The following is a 22048-nucleotide window of genomic DNA, read 5'->3' as shown; positions in this document are numbered from 1 at the left end:
GTTTTGGTTTTTGGTCCGATGAAAAATTAAATTTTTCTCAATGAATATTATTTCAATTGGTATAATTTATGGCACTTTCAGTGGCCGTAGTGTTGTTAAATGTGGATATATAGTTAGTTTTTTTTTGAGTTGGCTTTCAAAAGTTTTCATTTTCTTTGTAAACAATCCTAACCTCTTGTGGTGCATGCTTTGTAGTCATGTCTGGAAATTGTGCTGATTGTGGTATCTCTTGAACTTTTAAGGATCCACCAAAAAATCCAGGTGATATCTTCGGATACCCTTGTGCAAAGTTATTAGGTGTAAGAAGTGCTCAAACATAGGATCCAGTGAAGTTCGTGCCATTTCAGCTTAGAGTAGGTCCATTTCATACATTTGCAAGGAGTGTGCCCCCAAAATCAAAAACTTATTTGACATTGGTATTAGAGTGACTTTACTAGAGAAACAAATTCAGGAGTTTCAAGCGGTGACCAGGGTTGTTTTTGATCTCAAGGCCTCATTAAAATTTCTTGGAGATGATATTAAATCCATCAAACATTGCTTTCATATTTCATTTGCAGAGCTTAAAACGGAAATGACTTCTGTTAAAATATCATTTGAACAGCACAAACCACCAAACCACAAACCAATCTTCTGAATCATTAGATATGGATACCTTACTTACTGAGATAAATGACCGGGCTGAGAGGGCCAGCAACATTATTGTTCGTAATGTGTGTGAATCAAATTCAAACATGATTCGTAACAGCATTGAGGAAGACAAAAGAAAAGTGGTGGAGATGTTGGTATCGATCAAAGAGAAGGAAGCAGCTAAGGACATTGTTAAAGTTGTTCGACTGGGGAAATAAGTGGATAATAGGTAATATTCTCCAATAACAAGATTGCTAAGGATGTCTTGAAGGCTGCGCACATATCCTCTGGGCATGCATTCAAAGTTAAAAGTGACCTTACCCCCCTACACGAAAGTGCTGGACCATGGTTTTTGATGAGCCTAACAAGCGCAAAAGTGATGGCGAAGAAAACTTAACAATCAGATACAGAAAAAATATGCCTTATATCACAACCAACAAGCATGCTCAGAATCATAGAAAAAACTTGAAGTAGTCCCATTACAAGTTTTTTGTTTCAATGAAAATGGCTTACGTACTAAACTTCAGGAATTACATAATAATATTATATGTTCTAACTATAATATTTTAATATTTGTTAAGAGTTGGCTCTCTGACAATTTTTCGGATGTTGAATTCGCTGTGAAATCTTTCAATCTGTTTCGCTGTGATAGATCTTCTCTTACAAGCAATAAACGAGAGGCGGAGGTGCATTAATTTACATTAGAGACTTTATAAATGCGAAAAAACTTGGATTACAGTACGATTCAGTTGAGCAATTGTTTTTAGCTTGTAATATGGACGGGAGTAGTTTTGTAATTGGAGGGGTGTATATCTTACCTGGGTCCAATATGGATTCTTATGAACGGCATTGTCAGTCAGTTGATATTCTCAGGCAGCAATTTTCAAACTTTGACTTTATTATTTTTGGTGATTTTAATGTTCCGGATGCTCTTTAGGAAAATGATGAGTTTGGAAATGTTGTTAGATGCCTACCTAACTTAAGTGGATTGAAAACCTCACCTTTTGGTTTTCAGGGGAGTTAAAGTACTTGATCCAGCAAAAAAAAATTTCACATAAGTAATATCAGTCTAATCATACTGTTGCAGACTACGAAGTCTATTCAGATCTTAGAGCTAGATGCAAAACTCTAACGGAGACTTGTTACCAGAACCTTATTTCAAATTTGGACCAGTTACTTTATACAAACCGCAAATGTTTTCGGTATAAGTTTAATAATAGGAGAGCAACGAATAGGCTTCCTGATTTGATGACCTATAATAATGGGCAGGTTGTGAAAAAATTGCAGAGGGGTTTGCCAAGTTTTTTTCTACTGTCTATAATGGAGATAATAATGTCTTACCTTCTCGGCAGGCTGGTGTAAACATGACTATTCCAAATCCTAAATTTTCTGTTGGATTAATTTCGGATAAAATCTTTAATTACCCCTTAAACTTAGTGCTGGCCCTGATGGTATACCCAATTATTTTTTGAGAAAATGTGTATGTGCCCTCTCTTATCCCCTCTTTATTTTATTCAGTATGTCATTAGACTTAAGAGTTTTTCTATCCCAGTAGAAACTACAGTTTGCCATTCCAAAACTTCTGGACAGTCTTATTTATGACCAAATTAATTTTTATTGCAAAGAACTATTTATTGAAACTTTTATTGAAAGAAGTGAACAGCATGGCTTCAGCGGTGACAAGTCTGCTACTACAAACTTGTTGTTGTATCAGGGTGCTCTGTTAAGTGCTTTGTAGAGGGGTGAAGAAGTGGATGTAATATATACAGACTTTTCCAAGGCATTTGACAGTTTCAACCATAGCTTATTACTAAAAAAATTGAGACTTTTTAGCTTTTCAGATTGTTTGGTGGCCTGGTTTGCGAGTTTTCTTTCTGACAGATTTCAGCAGGTACAAATTGGTGATGCTAGGTCACACCTTATCAGCGTTCCACAGAGTGTTCATTGTTCTCCCCTGTTGTTCAATATTTTCATTAATGATATTTTGGTTTGCTCCAAAAATAATAATTTTTTGTTATTTGCCGATGATTTATAGTTTTATAGGGTGATCAGTTCAGAACAAGAGATGGTTCTCTTGCAAGATGATCTAAATAGATTGTGTGAATGGTGTGTTGGTAATAGTTTAGTTTTGAATATGGGTAAATGCAGTTACATTAGTATCTAAAAAAGAAACAAACAGGTAATTTCGTGCTATACTATTGATATTGTTAATCTTAGGTACACTGAAGTAGTAAAGGACCTTGGTATCTTTTTGATTAACAATTGCATTTTAATACCCATGTGAATAATATAATAACTAAAGCATCTAAGGTCCTTGCTTTTGTCCTGCGCAATTGTAAAGACCTGTCGGTTAATACTTCCAAAGGGTTGTACATATCACTTGTTATCTCTTTGTTGGAGTATGGACCAATAATTTGGTCTCCTCTTTACATGAATAATTGTATGGCACTGGAAAGAGTTCAAAATAAATGTCTACGATTTTGCCTTTATAAACTTCACATTCCAGTACCTAATGACCATTGCTATGATGAAGCAATGAACTTGCTGCATATGCAAAGTTTACTTAAGAGACGCACTGAGCATGATTTAATGTTTATTTATAAACTTTTGAATGGCCTTGTGATTTGTCCTGAACTACTTAATAAAATTTCATTTAATATTCCACACCGTAATCTGAGGGTAAAACGATTGTTTTCTTTGCCTCATCATCGTACCAACTATGTTATGCACTCGCCTGTCAAAAGAACCTTGAGGCTAGTAAACTCTACTGGAATTGAAGTTTTGGGAATTTCCTTACTGCATTGTAGAAGTCCTGCTTATTAAGAGTTTGTAGGATTTTGTTTTTTGATATAAATTTGGTTTATGATTAACAATTTGAAGTACATTTGATTATTGTCATTAATATTAATATATTTTGTTTTTTCTTAGCTGATTTTGCATTGTTAATTGTTCAGATTTTGAGAGATCATTATTACTACTTGTAAAACAGTTTAACTAGGGTGGTATTAAGATTAAGTCTGAAAATTATTGTTAATTGGTAATTAGTGGTTAGGCAGTCTAGCTTTTATTTCTTTTTCAGAAATATATATATTTTGTGTAATGGGGTTGATTCCGTGTATTGATTAAATAAATAAAATAAATAAATAAATAAATAAATAAATAAAGTCCAACAACACTAACCCTAAAGTTTGATGTTGCTACTGGCAGTATACAAGTGTCAAAAACTTTCTTCCTGAAATTTATACGAATTTCATCATTTTTAACTTCAGCATTATGTATACTTCATCTTCCCGAAAGCCATCTTATAAAGTAAGTTAATCTTACTTTTCGAATTTTCTCCGCTGCTTGATTTTCCTTGCCTGTCCTTGTTTTCTGCTTCAGATAGATATACTTCTCTACATTAACAAGTTTCTTACGACCTATATATACATGTGTTGTGCTGTGTTACTGATGATTTTAGTATTTAAAATTTTAATTTTTAATCCGACATTTATTGGCGCATTATTAAGTTCTTCTAGCATACCACTCAGTTTTTTCATGTTCCTGTTTATTAGGACGATGTCATCGACAAATGGAAAATTACCGGTTCAAAAAAGACGTGTTTTCCAACGCTAAGGTGAATAATTAAAGACATGGTATCGCCTTGACGTACTTCTATTATTATTTTGATTTTATCTGTTTTTAGATCCTGGTTAATTTTGATATAATGTTTATAGTGTCTTTGTTCAACTACCTTTTCAAAAATATTAGATACCTAATCTTTTATTTTAGTAGTTTGCAAAAAATTGGTTAAAAACTTCAAATAGGTTATGGTATGAAAGCACCTTGTGATATGATTTTAATGAGTTAAAATCTATTCAAGGTTGATTTGAATAAAGTAGCACAAATAAAAGTATTTGGTATAATTACACCTTTCATCAACTAAGCAAGTGGTTTATGACTGATCGAATACTTCTATTATTTTTGCCAGTTTATTGTAAATTCCTGTAAGTTGATTCATGTTATAGTTAGACAAACTTGAAAGTAGTTAGAGTAGCCAAGAGATGGGCTGTGCCGGTAACCGTGTGATTTTTGTCTCAGCTACTGTTTATTTTTTTAATAATAAAGATCAATAAACAAAGTTTGAACGTAAGTTTTCTTTAGAAAATACTTGTACCGGTCAAATATTGTTTGTTATTTAGATATGTTTAAAAAGCAAATATGTAAACAGTTCTTTTAATGAATAAAGACACTTAACTGAAATTTCACTTAATGAAGTCATTATTAGCCTTTATTCCCTAATATTTTCGTATCTTTTACTAATTGCAGAACCAGTTCTGTTTATCAGATTCTTTGTTCATTCTGTAGAACATATGAAATTTTGCATCATAAAATTACAATTCTAAGGCTGCGACAAATAAATTCCTTCATCTAAAAATAAATATCTATATATTATCTAAGATTGCATTAGTACCGAATAACAATTTCACTTACGTCATCAATTAAATGCATTTGTGATAATCTATGGTAGATACACAACTTTTTTTTTTAAACAGTTCTGTAGTTTTTACTTTTCAGTCTTGTTTAAGTATTCATTATTTCTGTTTGTTTCTCCACACGATTTAGGACCTCGATATTGGTAGTAGGTCTTCTCATTCTCAGCATCTTAACTGTTGCGGCAATTAGGAGGAAAAAACAGAAATATTTAGGTTTCGTTTCAGCTCAAAACAATCCTCGCAAAACTTGGAAGGCATCCCAAATAATCTAAAAGTTTATTGCTACAACAAAAAATGCACTAATCTACCCCTACATCGGATCCTAACCCCATTAATATTTATTTTTCTCATTTTTTTTTAAAGTTCAAATAATGTCAGTTACCAATTGATACTATTTGAACTTTGTCAAAGTAAAATTGAGCACGGAGAAACAGGTTCATAAAATTTTGTTTGATTTTAAAAGGAACTGTGTCAGATTTAATTATATTTCTTTAAAAATGGTTTAGCATTGTAGTCCCGAAATTGATATATTTATTGTGCATTTTATCAATTACTGTTTAGCAAAAATAATTTTCTCCTAATTTGGAAAAGTGCTAAAGGTATTGCCTTACCTAATTGTAAAAAGCTTAATTTTTTTTCGGATTTAAGAATAATAAGCATTCTCCTAGTGTTGTCAAAGATGATCATTGAAAAAATACTCTGCAATCAAATGCTTAAATATTTTGATATAGATAAAATAATACCAGAAAATCAGTGCGGGTTTCGTAAGGACTTCAGTACAGCAACTGCGTTGGCGAAAGTAACAAACGATATTTTTGAAGCCTACGATAAAGGGTGCTACACTGCTTATTTTGCTACTCGAAAGCATTAGATATGATTAACCATCAGTTACTGATTTCTAAATTATAATTTTATGGCTTTGATTTACCCGCTTTGGAATTACTTACATCTTATCTTTCTCAAAGAACTCCAAGCATATCATATAAAGGTAATTGTTCCGAAAGGCAAAATATTTTATCTGGAGTACTCGATTTTGAGTCCTCTTCAGAACACTGCAAGATTGTTGCTTATACTGATAATATGCAACTCTATTTTTAATTTGACCCTAATAGCTTCATTAAGGCCAGTAATGTGGCTAATAATGAACTTGCAAATTTGCCTTATATCATCATAACATAATTTAAACTTTTTATTTAGACTTTTTGAAGGATAATGTTAGAATTTATATTGATCATACTCCGCTTGAGTATGTGGATGTGACTCGTATTTTGAGTCTATTATTGGATTCACAACTAAAATTTAATCGTTACGTTGTTGAAGTTAGGAAGAAAGCATTTTATAGTTTAAAGTTATTGTATTATAATCGTTATTATCGTAATTTGAACTTAAGAAAAGTATTGTGTGAGGCTTTGGCTCTTTCAAGATTTAACTATTGTGACTTTATGTATTATCCTTGCCTTAGTTTCTTTAAAAGAAATAAGGTTCAAGTAATGCAAAATGCATGTTGTTGACCACTTATCTCAGAAATTGGGTTTATTTTGATGGCTAAGAATAGAAAACCGCCATCTGGAAGCCGGACTTCATCTGGGTGTCTTTCTGCTTCAGATTATCAACTTTTCCGCCGAAAATACGCAATTAGATAGTATTTTTTTTACAAGGTCAATACTTCCCAGCGGTAATACCAGGCATACATTTTTGTACAATCTTCCTAAATTTCAAAGTTTATTTTTCCAAAAATCTTTTGTTTTTACCTCGATTTTTCTTTTAAACCAGTTGCCAGTAGAGTTAAGAAGTTTTAAAGTTGTACAAGCTTAAAACAGTGCCTCTTTTAAATCAGACAAACTAATGAACATCGGCTGCTGTTTCTTTTGTTTTATCTCCTCTGGTATGAAGTTGTCGATGGTATTCTTCAGAATTGCTTTAATCTTTCCCCATCGATTATTTTCTATTTGTATACACTCTAGCATATAAGCCTATAGAATATAGTTATTGTTATTAGTTTACACTTGATAACAGTTAGAGATATTTCTAATTGTGATAAGTTTAAAATAAAAACAATAAAATGTCGAAAATTAGATTTTACTGTAATAAAACAGGTTGGATTTTTAAATATTTTTTTTAATTTTTAACTGCAAAAAGAGCCTTTAAAATGAGGTAGCACTCAACTCCCCTTGTATTTAAGGTTTTAGAATTTTTCGTACTTTATGTCTTTCTAGGGTACACAATTTAAGTTCAAAATTAGGTTTTATATAATTAATCTTATTTTCTATGGTTTTTTAATTCCTAATAAGGTTAAGTTTTTGTTTAAATTAACTCCTTTAGCAGCTTGATATTATAAAAAAATATTGTAATAAAAATACTCTATTAAAAATTAAATTGTAGATATCATTCATTTAATAAGTTTATTTAAATAATTATAATAATTTAATTTACTTAAATTATTAAGTTAAGTCTTATTATGAGTAATTCAACACTGCTGTATAGGGGCTGTTATTCCTTCGCCGACAAAAAAAAAAGGAATACCGATTTTTTGTTGCACTTAAGTCTTTTATTTAATTTAAATATTTTAATTTTATAAACAGCTTTAAATAAAAGATATAAAGATTTTATTAATCATAAATATTCATTTAAGATTATATATCTATATAACAAAATTGTGTTTCCGAAATTATACAATTGTTTTCAGATAGCTTCATAATTAAAGTTATAGATATTGTATATTAACTTTGTGATAAAAATATAAATTTTGTGGTATTAGTTAAATTAGAAAAAAACTTGCAAAACGTTCTATTATAAATTTTTTAACACATTTAGTCCATTTTTATATCGGTAAAAATAGTTCTTATTATATATGCTCAAATATAAGTTGCAGTTTCATAAAAAATGCTTAATGTCGCAAAGTTTTGGTTAATGTAATGAATGAAAATATTGTAGTTTAAAAACTAGACCCCAAAAAAATGTCTAGGTCATTTTTATACTAAAACTATGTATATATTTAGAAGCAAACTACATCTTAATATACTCAATACGAATTTAAGTTCTTCTCTGTTTACTTAATTATATATACTTTAATTATAGACTATAACATATTGAACGTCAAACTACAATACCTCGTGAGTCGGAAATTGCAAATTTTACACGGGAGATAAAAAACTGATTTTAACAAGAGTAAATATAAAATGAAATAAAAATATGTCATATTGATGATAATTTGATATTTTGATGATTTAAAACAATCATATTGATATCACTAATATGATTGTTTTAATTAAGATCCTGTCATTAAATCTCTAAAAATATCTTTTTTCAGTTAATTTTGTGATTTAAGAGGTCCTGTTATTTTAGTTACGCTACATACAAGGTTCTGTCTACAGTTGGGTAATGTAAAACTTGGGAAAAAACAACGTAACGATTATTTATAAAAAAATATTTTATTGCAAAACAAAATAAAAAAATCTTATACTAAAATTACTTACTATCACTCTTATTAACATAAACTCTCTCAACCCTAACATAAACTGGCTAGGCTTTATAAATAATTATACCTGAGAAAACACAGTCATCCTTGAACATTCAAAGTAATAAGAAAAATACCAATGGGATTAAAATAACAAATAACTATTACAGTCTTGAGGAATAATTTTCTTTATTTCCTAGAGATCCAAATGCTTTCTTTTTGTAATAGTTAATTGTGACGAATATAACTGTAGGAATTTTGCATTTGGTCTTGTTGACAATGTTTGAAAATCATCATTGTAATTAATCTTAAAAACTATTTCACCGTTTTCATATTTTAGGACACGCATATTTGCAACCACCAACTCATCTTGTGGTCTTATAGATATATACTTGAGTAGTAATTTATATCCAAAGTTTGTAAAGAAATAATAAGGCTTAGTTTCAACTTTGTATGGATTCTTTCGTCGGGCCTCTTTCTACGTGATTCGATGGTAGTCGCGTGGCAAATATATTTTTTTGTTCTTTAATGCTGATTCAATGGTGGCGTGAACAGAATCACATTCCATTTGAGTGTGACCCTTCTCTAAACATTTTTGGTAGCTCACAATTTCATATTTTTCTGAGCATTAGCCATGATTGCATTCCTATTCTGTGCTTTACATCCATCGGAGTATATAATTATAAAAAGTTTACTGTTTGATTGTACACTTTTTTTTTGAGGTAATGTACCAAAAATGAGGCGAATGTTGCTACCTGTCCATCTGCACTTGTTTCATCATACCAATGACAAGTAGCTTCTCGAAGTTGTAAACAGTAAAGTTGTGGTTACACAGTTTTGTTCTGTAAAATAAAGAGCTTGCAGGCAAACCTGGAGGAAGTTAAACCGCTTGGACATCCATGATACAACATGATATTTCCCTTCAGTTGCCATTTTTTATTGCTCTCTTTTTCTTTTCTGGCGGCATTCTTTTTCAGATTCTGCTCATTCTTCATTTGACAAGTTATTGTTTTTAAACTTGAAACACAAGTCGCAAACATCCTTTCATGGATGAAACAATGATATGTTCATGTCATTGGCTAATTTGCAAAGAGAAGTTATGGACTGAGGAATCTTGTTATTTTCTTGGCATTTATTGGAATACTCTCTGTATAACTCTATAACTGATTGGAATTGTTGTTCCACCTATAGTCTATTCATATCTTTCCTATAATAAATAATATGGCGGAAGCTTATTCAGGGACATAAAAATGGATATAGGTATATAGATAGAGGGATATAAAAATATTTTTAAAACAGTTGTGTCCTCTTCATGGGGGTGTCTTATAGACTTTCTTTTCTCATGAAGTATAGCAGCTTTACTTGCTGCCAAGTCATCTATGCTTTGCAGACACTAGTTTCTTATAGACCATTCTCTCAAATCAGTTGTATGGAGATACATCTGTTTGGAAACCATAGTAGTACCAAAGTAGTGCTACGTCTGGATTTACCGTCTTCAGTAGTCCTTGGTCTTTTTGTTGGAACTGCTACTACACTTTCAGCCACAAAAACTTTTCGTTGGTCCCAGGACATATTTGACCAAAATTTCTTGAAAATTGCCTCTTGTTTTTGTTTCGTTATCAAGTAGCATTATCTCTTTTGATCGGTTTTCACATTCCTTTTTATACATTTACAGCGTATCCCCAAAACTCTATCACTTCGTGGAACGTCATAAAAAGTCTTCTTCTGCTTGGCAGCTTTTCTCTATCCCAAATATTATTTCCATTTAGTCGTAGTTTTCGATTAATATCCCTCTTGTTTATACCTTTTACTTTCTTTCTTGATGTGGATTGATATTCCGATGTGTCCTTATGTTCCTTTTTTCTTCTTATTCGAACCACGTATTGATCTGGCATGTCGATGTCGGTCTCCTCAACACCTGATACAGGATACCTTCTTTCTTCCTCATCATCTAAATCTATATCAGAGTGGGTCTTAGATGGGGTTTAATCAGGATCTGAAGTAAGATGAGGCTCCTTGGTAGCGCTTTTTTCCATTAAGTTCCTTATCTCGCATGCTCCAAGTAATTGTTCATTACGAAATGTTTTTTTCAAAAGTGAAGTCAGATTTATAGTTTAAACTTTCTTCTTGAATATTTTTATCGATTTTCATTGCATTCTCAACTATTTCTGCTTTATAGATCATATTAGCATTATTTTTGGGTGTAAGTTTTAATGAACATTTTACATTTTACACAGAATTATACATTTTAATATAAAACGGAAACTTCATTATTGGATTTTCATCTGTAATAAAATAGCAATGTCAAGCAAGAATTTTTTTATGTAATATGATTAAATTGCTCACCTTAGTCAAAAGTTAACAAAGTACTGATAAATGCAATAAAATTGTATCAGCAACACTTTTTTAGCCATGCAACATCTGAAATAGAAAAAAAAATTAATCGGTAGCTTTTGAGGATAAGAAATCAATGTAAGGTAATAGATGTTATAATGATATATAGATGTTTGATGTAATGTTCAATAATAATAGAACAAATATTATTATCCCCCCTTAGAACATTGAAAGGCTAGAAGTAGCATGCCGTGGAACTATGGGCAGGTTTGTTTGCTTGCAACATCTCTGATACAATGATGCCAAATGCTTATAGAGAAATGGCAAAAATCACTTTATAATATCATAAAAATTTTCAGTTTTTTCCGAAAACTTAAAACAATACTACTGCTCGCCTTTAAAATATCAAGCATTTTTTAAAAATAAATTTGATAAGATACTCTATATCGAAGTCAATATACGTGAAATATGAAAATAAAATACGAAGAAACGAGAAAACGTTAATGGCATCGCAACGCCGCTCGAACGCATTGTTGACACCACCGATACAAGCACTCTCTACCAGTGACGTCGTCAACAAATATTTACCTGATAAATTTTTATTAATTATTATAGAGTTTAAGTATAAGTAATATTACCATTTATGAGCTATTTACATGTTTCTTTTAACGGACTTCGTTAGAGGACGGTCCTAATAAAAGGCAGCTTTTTTGTCAAAGCATTTATATGGAAATAAAATATTTTATTAATATAATATTACAGATTTCTTAATAAATCATATTTTAAGACACAAATTTTTAACATTTTGCAAAATTTTATTATTGTTATATTGGACAAAACTCAGTTTTACATCACTTACTTTAAATCACATAATATATACTTCTATGGTGCTGACTTTTTCAAAGGGACAGTATTGCTTCAGCGGAAAGAGTTAAAACTACAAGGATGTTCAAATTGTGAAGGAGTTGCAGGTTTTTTATAGGTTATAAGATTTTTATTATGAGTATTATTTAGCCTGTACAATGGTTTTGAGACATTTAACAGTGACCTATATAATACCTAATACCAATTATTATATCAGATTAATTTATACTAAAAAACAAAGCTTACCTAAGAATAAAGACTATGTACAATAGATTAGATTAGATAGTTTATTAGTAGTAATATACAAACAAGTACTTTTACAAATCAAATAAAATATGTAATATGTTGGGCTTTTTCGAAAATCATGTTATTATTTCTTAAGTATTTTAATAATAATTTGAGACATCTAATTCAATTTCTTTGGCGCAAATTTGTTTGTTGCAATCTTCGAATTTTAATTTTTTGTTCTTTTTTTTCCATAATTTGGTGAGTGATTTAGCTTTTAAAAAGTCCTCAGGATATCATTTTCATTTTACCCTAGTGTAATATACATAAAAATATAGAATTACCAATATTAAAAAGAAAAAATTTAAAAAATGTATTATGATAATCCAGTTGATCAATAAAATCTATGTTATTATAAAGAATCTTTGAAATATCATACATTTGATTAATTGCATTTAATTACAAATATAACACAATAAAATACTATATCACTTTTAAATAAGATATATAGAATAAGATGTTACATGGCATAAAAGTCTTATTTGTACTTAGAGAAAGAATTGAACAATAATTTTTAAATGTGCTATAATGATGTCTATTTTGAGTGTATTTTTACCTTTTCCTTGGCAGAGTCAGGGAATGTGTAGCAGTTAAACAAAAACGTATTGGATGGGAAATAGTAATTGTTGACCTAGACCCCACAGTAACTATTAATCTTAGATGCAGTTATTGTTGATGATGAATGATCAGATCTGTAATTATACAAAATTTGGTGTATCAAGAATATTAATTTATTTTAATTATCCATACTTGTCTATATTAGCTTTACTGTTTGTACTATATACCATTTTGGAAGCTAAAGAAGTTTTTGCACTCTTCAGGAAAACTACCCTTGCAGCTTTGAAGGGTAAATCACTTGGTAAATTAACTGAATTATCGGCTGCTGTGTTTTTAACCAGTGCATCAGAAATCCTAGTAAAAAAATAGTTTTACAAACATACCTAATTTAATAAGTATTAGGTATAAATAAAGCTTATATGAGTAACACTAATACTTTTTGTGACGATTTTTTTATACTAGAAAAATATATTAAAAAAAAAATTACCTTTAAGGTAGAGCTGTTTTTTTTAATAAAGTCTGGCTACTGATAATATTATCTTCCTTATATAATAAATCACTTCTAAAGATATGATCTGAACAAATATATTCTTTTTAATTGTGTTGATTTCGATTAATGAAATCCATTGTTCCCTTTGGGCATATATTAGGCAATCTATAATAAGTATTTGATATTTAATCAAAAAGCAAAAAATATTAAAGTAATAAATTAATATGTGGTGCCAATTACTATATATATATTATTATAAGTTGCAATATGGTAAAAGAAAAAAAAATGATCGACCAAATTTTAGGGAAAGACAAAATTAACTATACATAGATATCAATATCTAAATAAATTTCAAAATTCTTTAAAGGCAATAAAAAATTAGTAATTTCATCTATCTACCTAATGTCTATATTAAAAAACATAACTATATATAGATAGGTATATGGGTATTATGCCATCTTCCTGCCAAAACAACAAAAAAAACATAAAATCCTGCAATAAAACCAGGGACAAAATTCTAGTTTTATATTTTTTATAGCCTATTGATAGATGAATATGTTCAAAAATATATTTAGATTTAAAAATATAAATATTTTGGTATTTTACACACACTTTCACATTCAAGTTTTTATTAGGTTTATATCTATAAGATCCCCTATTCTACGTTTATGATGATGGTTACCCATTGATGTGATGTTATGAAAGTATCGGTACTTAATTGTGAAAAGATCGGCTTGAATTCCCTTTTTATCATGATGCGGCACAAACGACACAAGTTTTTGCCATCCTAGCAATTTAAAAAAACTCTAAAATGTGGCCTTTTTCCTTTTGAAACCAAAAAATTAAAGAAAATACACGAATCCCGAACATAAACAAAAAGCCGTTTGACAGATGGCACTATGCGTATGGCTCAGGCGCTCAAGTTCCGGTGTTGTCGCTTCAAATTTTTTAGAAACGGTTTTAGGGATAAGAATGTTAATAATTTTGTTTTTTTTTGCTTAAGGATATTATATTTATTCTTAAAATAGGTTAATTGTAGTATTTATATTTTTTAATTTAAATTTTCCTATAAAATACAACACAAGTAAGTTAAATTAACGTTATAATGGTTGTTAAAATATAGCAAAAAATTTCCTCCGTTGGGAATTCGCGTCGACTTGACAACAGAGAATCGGCAAATATGTTTGTAAACAACACACCCCTCTTGCCCCTGTGCACATGTTGGACTCAAACAAAGTTGTTGTTTACTAATTCTAGCCTTTCAATATTCTAAGTATCCCCCCTCGTTAAATTCCGGGGGTAATTTGTGATAAATACTCTTTTTTCCACAAAAATTTACAATTTTATTTAATCCCCTATTTCCTTTCCCCTCCCTTTATGTGTGTAATTTTTGCTTACATAAACCTTTACACACATAGAGGTCTCCCTCCCATTTATATGTATAATTTTTGCTTAAAAGCAATCGCAACAAATCATTCAGTAAAGGATATAAAATTTGCTAAACTCAAAGCTGTCAGCTTATTAATAGCTAAAAAAATATTATTTAATGCATTTTTTCATTTTAAAACAGATTAAAAAAATATTAATAAAAATTATTTCTTTTTTAAATCAAACTTCTGCTCACTATGCGATGTGGAAGTTTCTAAAGACTAAAATAATTTTCTTAGAATAATAATTTTATAAAAAATGAACAAAAAGCAATCACTAGTAAAAGACACTATTTACATCTGAGTTAAATCGACAGTTCCTCGTAACTAATAACGCCGGTCAAAAATGTTATTTATAACTTTATTATTAGAGTTCCACAACACAAAACATTTTCTATTAACAAAGTAGAACAATACATTTTGACAATGAAAACAATGCATTCAATATAACTTAGCGTCTTCTTTTTTACTTATTTTACAACCCTGAGTATATTACATAATATTATAGCAAAAACCCATAATCCATGAAAATGCGACTTGCGAGCTATTGTAATTTAACCCTCGATATATATTTTACTAATTATTTATTCCGAGGTTGATCTTATGCTAAAATTCATTTAATATGTAATTAAGATAAACTGGCTAGAAAAGATGTACACTTATTTTACACAAATTTTAAATAATAACTAGTAAGGTAATAAATTTACTATTTTAGTTAATATTTTTACTATACTGGCACACATTTCTCTAGTTTTACACATGTGTTCGCCCAAAACTAAAAAGTAGCATGTACGAGGGCGGAAATCGTAGCAAACATTGTCTCAGGTTGACGCCTAAATAGATCTTCGGCGTAATTAGTGTGATGGACCCACTTGACAGCTTTCACTTAACAGATAAGTATTTCACTCTCGGTTTGATGATAGACGTATTTAGTTTGGCAACTAACTTGCTACTTTAAAATTTAACGGATTGACACGATAAAAAAAGTAAACATCGATAATTCCTTTCATTATTTAAAATATTTTTCTAGTAAAATTAAACCAAAATAACAAATCAAAACCAAATGCTATATTATAGATACACTTCCATACGTAATTCGAACAAATTCGTAATTTATTTCTATTTAAATGTAAATCTGCCGCTGCTGATATTTTTGTTGGTTAGAAATGACTGCTGTGTTTGCGAGCCTTGATTTGTTTTTATGCGCTTTTTCGTTTAAGTAAATCTTATAAATTTGAATCTTTTATTTTTATCTTTGACACACAAGTCGCTGCATTTTTTTTAATTAGTTTAAAACTTTTTGCAGTTAACAACCGATAAGACGCTAGCATCACCAATATTTCTAATGTCGAAAGAAATTGAGTTTCACGGCTTGGATGTGGTTTTTAATTATCTCGCGCCTCTTGCTTGAGATTCTTTAAGGCGAATTTTCTTTAAAATTTCGAATAAATAAAAAAACAAATTGCAGCCTTTTGTGACTTAAGGATAGCATTAATAGCACAACAGTCTAAAGATGTTGCGCGGAAATCTCATGAGGGCGCGACACTAGCGTAGAGTGCGTAGTTTTTAGCAAACAAAAATGGCAAAGTTTTTTGGTGAAACAGAGAAGCAATAACACTTTATTTTCATAGCAATAAGATACTTTGTAAGTAAGTCTATAGATATATAAGGTTATGTTGTTAATACTTAAAGATAAAAAATGTTTGGATTTTCATATTTCTCTAACCACTTCTATTTTATCAACTAGCTTGGTATGCACATACTTTCTAAAAGACTCACGTAATTTTTTTATTTTCGCATATTGCCTTAAATTCATCTACTCTACGAGAAAGGTTTTCTATGCAGTCTAATATATTTTGTAATCTATATATGCTAGAAATAGATCATCAGACATGAAAGGTCTACAGGATTTTCTCAAGTTTTTGCATATGGCATTAATTAATTTTAATGTTAAAATTTTTTTAAATTTATTACCTTATTCTCCGTAGATTAGAAAAATTGGATATCATATATACAGTGCGTTCCCTAGTAATAAGTTAAAATTTGAATGGAGTTACAGAAGTGGATACCAATTCTTAAGAAAAGACGGTGACTATAGAGGAGGAGGATTGGGTCTATATATAAAAAAATAAAATACTCGATTTGCCATTTTGATTGGGCTTTTATTGACTTATTGGAAATAAGCTATAGAACAAAAAAATTAAACATTCTTATTATTAAATATATACCGTTCACCTTCGGAAAATGGATCTCTTTTTCTTGATAACTTGGAAGACATTTTGGCTAATGTCATTACACAATTTAATTATATATTTTAGTACCAAGAGATTTTAATGCTGATTTTCTTTTTTCTACAACTCATTATAATAGGTTTAAATTAATGTTAGTTATTTTTGACCTCGAAACAAATCATTGAACTCACTAGGATAAGCCCTAGCACAGACAGTTCTTCCCTCATCAATTTGATGATTGCAAGCAAAAGTGTATGTTCATAAGGCTCCGGATCATTAGCAGCTTTCACAAATTAATTGATCGCAATCTTGTATATTCGATTTTTGGAAAACCCAATATTGAGAGTTTCAAAAAAAGGTTCAATATAGAGACTACCAGAATTTATATGTGAATCATTTCTTATCAGAAGGTGATCTAATCAGATGGTAGGAAGTCTATAACACTAATAACATAGATAAAAAAATAGATATTTTTAAAAGAAAGATCCTCGATCATATGAATCGATTTGCATCAATTAAAACTAATTCTTTTTTCGAAAGACCTTATGCTCCTTAATTTCAAAAATCAAAAAATGATCATCACGGACAAAATTATACTACCTACTACTTATACTACCTACTTTGTATGAAATTATCACTTCATGTTTAACACAGCGCATTTATCAACACTGTTAGGAAAACAACATCATAGCCGTACAACAAAAAGGATGCGCTAAAGGTTCTATGGGCTGTAAAGAACAACTTATTATCGACTCTGTCATCAACGACCAGGCATATCACAACAAGAGAAATATTTTTACTGCCTACGTCGACTATAAGAAAGGCTTCGACTCAGTACCACACGAATAGCTTATAAACATTTTAAAAGTGTATAAAGTTGATACTTTGATAAAGGTAATACTTTGTCTTTTCTAGAGAGCGCTATGACAAGTTGGAGAACAACGATCCAGCTCGAAGTACAGGGTAAAAGCGCAGTAAATACAAACAACATTCCAATTCGGACAGGAATCTTCCAAGGGGACTCACTGAGTCCATTATGGTTCTGCCTTGCTATGAACCCTCTTTCGAACCGTCTTAACTCTACCAACTATGGGTTTAGTATCCGAGATAATAACACCGAGATTGCAAAGTTAAATCACTTACTGTATATGGATGATTTAAAAATAATGGCTGCAACTAGGAACCAGCTAAACCAAATGCTGCATATAGTAGAAGAGTTCTCCAACGACATCGGCATGCAATTTGGACTAGATAAATGCCGTACTCTCAATATAATCCGAGGAAAAAATCAGCCAGGACAATATCAGATGCAGAATTTCCAGACCATCGAGGCCATGGGCGAAGACGAAATTTACAAATACTTGGGGATGAAACAATCACAAACAATTAAACAACAAACAATGAAGTGCGAACTGACTAACGAGTTTGTGAAAAGGGTAAGACAAGTTTTGAGAACCAATCTCAACAGCAAAAATATGTTTAAGGCACTTAACTCCTACACATGTTCAGCTCTTAGTTATTCTTTTGGGGTAAATAATTGGAGTAGGACAGACATAGAAAGGCTACAAAGAAAAGTGTGAACCCTACTTACTAAAACGCACAACCACCACCCTCGAAGTGTCACTGAAAGAACAATGCTTCCCTGCCACCTTGGAGGAAGAGGATTAATAGATCTGGGTAAACAACTTGAAAAACAAATTACTAACTTAAGATATTATTTTTACAGGCAAGGAGAAAATTCCACGTTGCATCGTGCAATAAATCAAATAGACGATTCCACTTCTCTACAACTTAAGAGCGAGGAAGCGCGCAGCTACGATCATACGGACCAGAAAAAACTCCGCATCTGGATGGAGAAGCCCCTTCATGGGCGGCATCCTAATGAGATTAGCTAAAATCATGTCGACACTACTTCGTCGAACCATTGGTTGGTATCAGGCAAGATGTTTCCAGAAACCGAGAGCTTTCTACTCACCATCCAAGATCAGGTTATACCAACAAGAAATTATCTGAAGCACATCGTCAGAGATCCGCCCGTACAAAACGACAAATGCCGGTATGGATGCCAAACATCAGAGACAATCCAACACATAACAGGAGGATGTCAGGCCTTTGCAGCGACAGAATACAAAGAACGGCACAACTCAGCTGGAAAAATTTTACATCAAGAGCTGGCAATGAAATTGGAACTTATTACAACAGAGAAGGTTCCGTATTATAAATATACTCCAGAACCCGTAGTGGAAAATGACCGATATAAGTTATATTGGGACCGCAGTGTACTTACCGATCAACATGTAAGGCATAATAGACCAGATCTTATTTTAATAGATAAAATTTCCAGGAATACAACTCTAATTGGCGTAGCCATACCGAACAACAATAATCTGCAAGACAAACACACTGAGAAAATCGCCAAATACAGAGATCTAGAAATTCAAATCGGAAGGCAGTGGAGAATGGATAATGTTCAGACCATCCCAATTGTTGTATCGACAACGGGTGTAATACCCAAGAGTCTACTGGAATACCTTAAACAACTAGGAACTGGCGAACATCTATATAAGCACATGCAAAAGGCAGTACTACTGGCAACTGCTTGCAGCACCAGAAAATTCCTAGGAGATAACTCTACATTTCAGGTTACTTAAGGGCACCGAAAAGGCCCCCCACAGACCACAGAGCTTAATCCTTTTGATATCGGAGGTATCTGGGATAAGTAAATGATCCCCCAGAGGGAGTGCGAGCCTTAACTGTCTGTAAACTAATAATAAAAATAATAATAATAATAATAATAATAATAATAATAATAATAATAATAATAATAATAATAATATTAATAATAAAAATAATAATAATAATAATAATAATATATAGTATAAATTGTACTGGAACCGAACTGTTCTCACCGACCAAAGAACTGTCAACAATAGACCAGATCTTATCCTGGTGGATAAGCGACTAAGGAGAACAACGCTGATTGACGTTGCTATACCCAATAACAAAAACCTCCAAGGAAAATACAAAGAAAAGATCATCAAATATCGAGATCTTGAAGGGCAAATCAGACGGCAATGGGAGATGGAGCATGTTCAAACAATTCCGATAATAATCTCGTCAACTGGACTTATACCAAAAACCCTTGTAGAGAACCTCAAACAACTGGGACTAAGTGAGCACCACTACAAAAACATGCAAAAAGCGGTGCTACTGGGGACAGCACGGGTCGTCAGAAAGTTCATGGGTACAGAAGACCGAACACCATCCAGGGCCTGACAACCTGGAAAGGGTCCCCTCAGAGCTTAATCCTTTTGATATCTTAGATATCTGGGATAAGTGAATGTTCCCCGTAAAACGGGAGTGTGATTGCCGCAAGGCAAAAATTATAATAATAATAATAATAATAATAAATGTATTGAAACTACCAGATAATTTAAATAATGCCACAAATATTTATGATTTTTTTCAAATGCTTTCAAAATTACCTGATACCTCTTCTCCGGTATTGATTGATTATTACCAAATTGCCAGATATACTGGTGAAAGTTTGCAATTGACACTTTTGAATCATAGCACCTTATTAAAAATGATTTCTTCTATATCAATGCCATTAGCAATAAGGGATATAAAATTTTGTATGTGTTTGTGTCAATTCAATTAATAAATGTATTAAATATCTGCATTCTCGATAAAACTTACCCTTTAATTTGGAAAAGGGCTCTTGTTAAGCCCATGGAAAAATCGCAAATCCGAATCATTAGTATTTTGCCATCTATATCAAAAATAGAAGATTTTGCAATGGGTAAAAGTATAGACTTAATATTTTAGGACCATAAAGCATTTAGTAAGAGCTTTCAAACGGTATATTGCATGATCCCCTTTTCTATTTCATTTTTTTTGTTTTTGAAGTTTTCCAGAATGAGCTAGGGACCAAGAGGTTGTATTTAGATTGGTAATGATGTGTGCCAAATTTCAAATTTTTATATAAAAGCATTTAACCGATAAGAGGGGGGGACAATTAAGAGCCGCACTAAAAGAGCCGCTTTGAAAAAAAAAGAGATATCTTGAGTTCTTTCTCTGTTGAGACATACAATATTATCAGCAAACTATGTCTGGAAATAACTCTTTATTAAAGGCACAGCTACTTAAAGTTCTGAAAGATCCTTATTATAGTTCAGAAGGGCGCTATTATCAGCATATTAGATGACTTTGAGCCTTGATATGTGAGCTGGAAGTTCATTGACATAGAAAATAAATAGTAGAAGATCTATTGTATACCCTTGTGGCATCACTGCATCAATTGAAAATGCTGATGAGATCCTGTTTAAATTTTTAAATATTCGAGTTGTACTAGATGGGTATGAGTGAATATTCACTTATACTCATAGAACAGTCAAAGCCCTTTTCGAGATCACAGATACATAGATACTCTATTCGCTTTAATAAAAGCAGTACAAATGAGATAAACAATAATTTCAATGATTTTTTTATCCCTTTTTTTGAAAATTAGCCTAACCTTTTTAAGCTTTAGCTGCTTTGGGGAAAACCCCATAATAATAAATAAAATATTTTATAATTATTATGGACTATAGAATTGCTATATCTTCGCTAAATAACATTTTATTGCTAAGGTTGTTTAATGCAAAACTGCTATTGCTAGTGTTGGTTTTAAGATTTTTTTCTTACTGAGAGAACCTCCAAAGGATAACTAGGATTTAAGTTTATTGTTGAGCTGTAATTGATGTACTTTGGGGTTAATATTGAATGATCTAGCCCTGAGTATTATAAAAGAGCTATGATAGAACTAGAGGCATTTATAAAATACTTTTATTGTAAATAAATTATACTGTCTATCAAAGTCTCTAACCTTGAAATTGGTAGAGCTTTTAAGTCCACACTTGAGAAGTCCATCCAGAATAAGTGGACTAACAATTTTAATAAAAGTAAGTGTACATAATAATGCATAAATTACGTTCTTTTATTAAAAAAAAAACATGATACCTACTTTATATAAAACTAATAATAATAACAAATATTGAATCGTATGAACATTCATTAAATATTTCTGCGGCAATAGAGGACTCCGGAATAATTTTGTTTGTTATTAGATCATTATTTTAATAATGTTCCATGTAGTTTTTAACCTATTTTTATTGTTTGTAAATTGATCAGAGCAGTAAGAAAGTTTCATTTCATGAATTTTGTTTTTGTATTGCTTTTTCAGTTGGGTCAATATTCTTATTCTGTTTATTATAGGTTGTTAGGAAACTAAAGTAATATCTTGTATTTTTAAGAGTAAT

Source organism: Anthonomus grandis, chromosome 5 (genome assembly GCF_022605725.1).
Source record: "Anthonomus grandis grandis chromosome 5, icAntGran1.3, whole genome shotgun sequence".
NCBI classification, from domain to species: domain Eukaryota; kingdom Metazoa; phylum Arthropoda; class Insecta; order Coleoptera; family Curculionidae; genus Anthonomus; species Anthonomus grandis.
The sequence above is the reverse complement of the archived record's forward strand: the minus strand, read 5'-3'. Positions refer to the sequence as shown.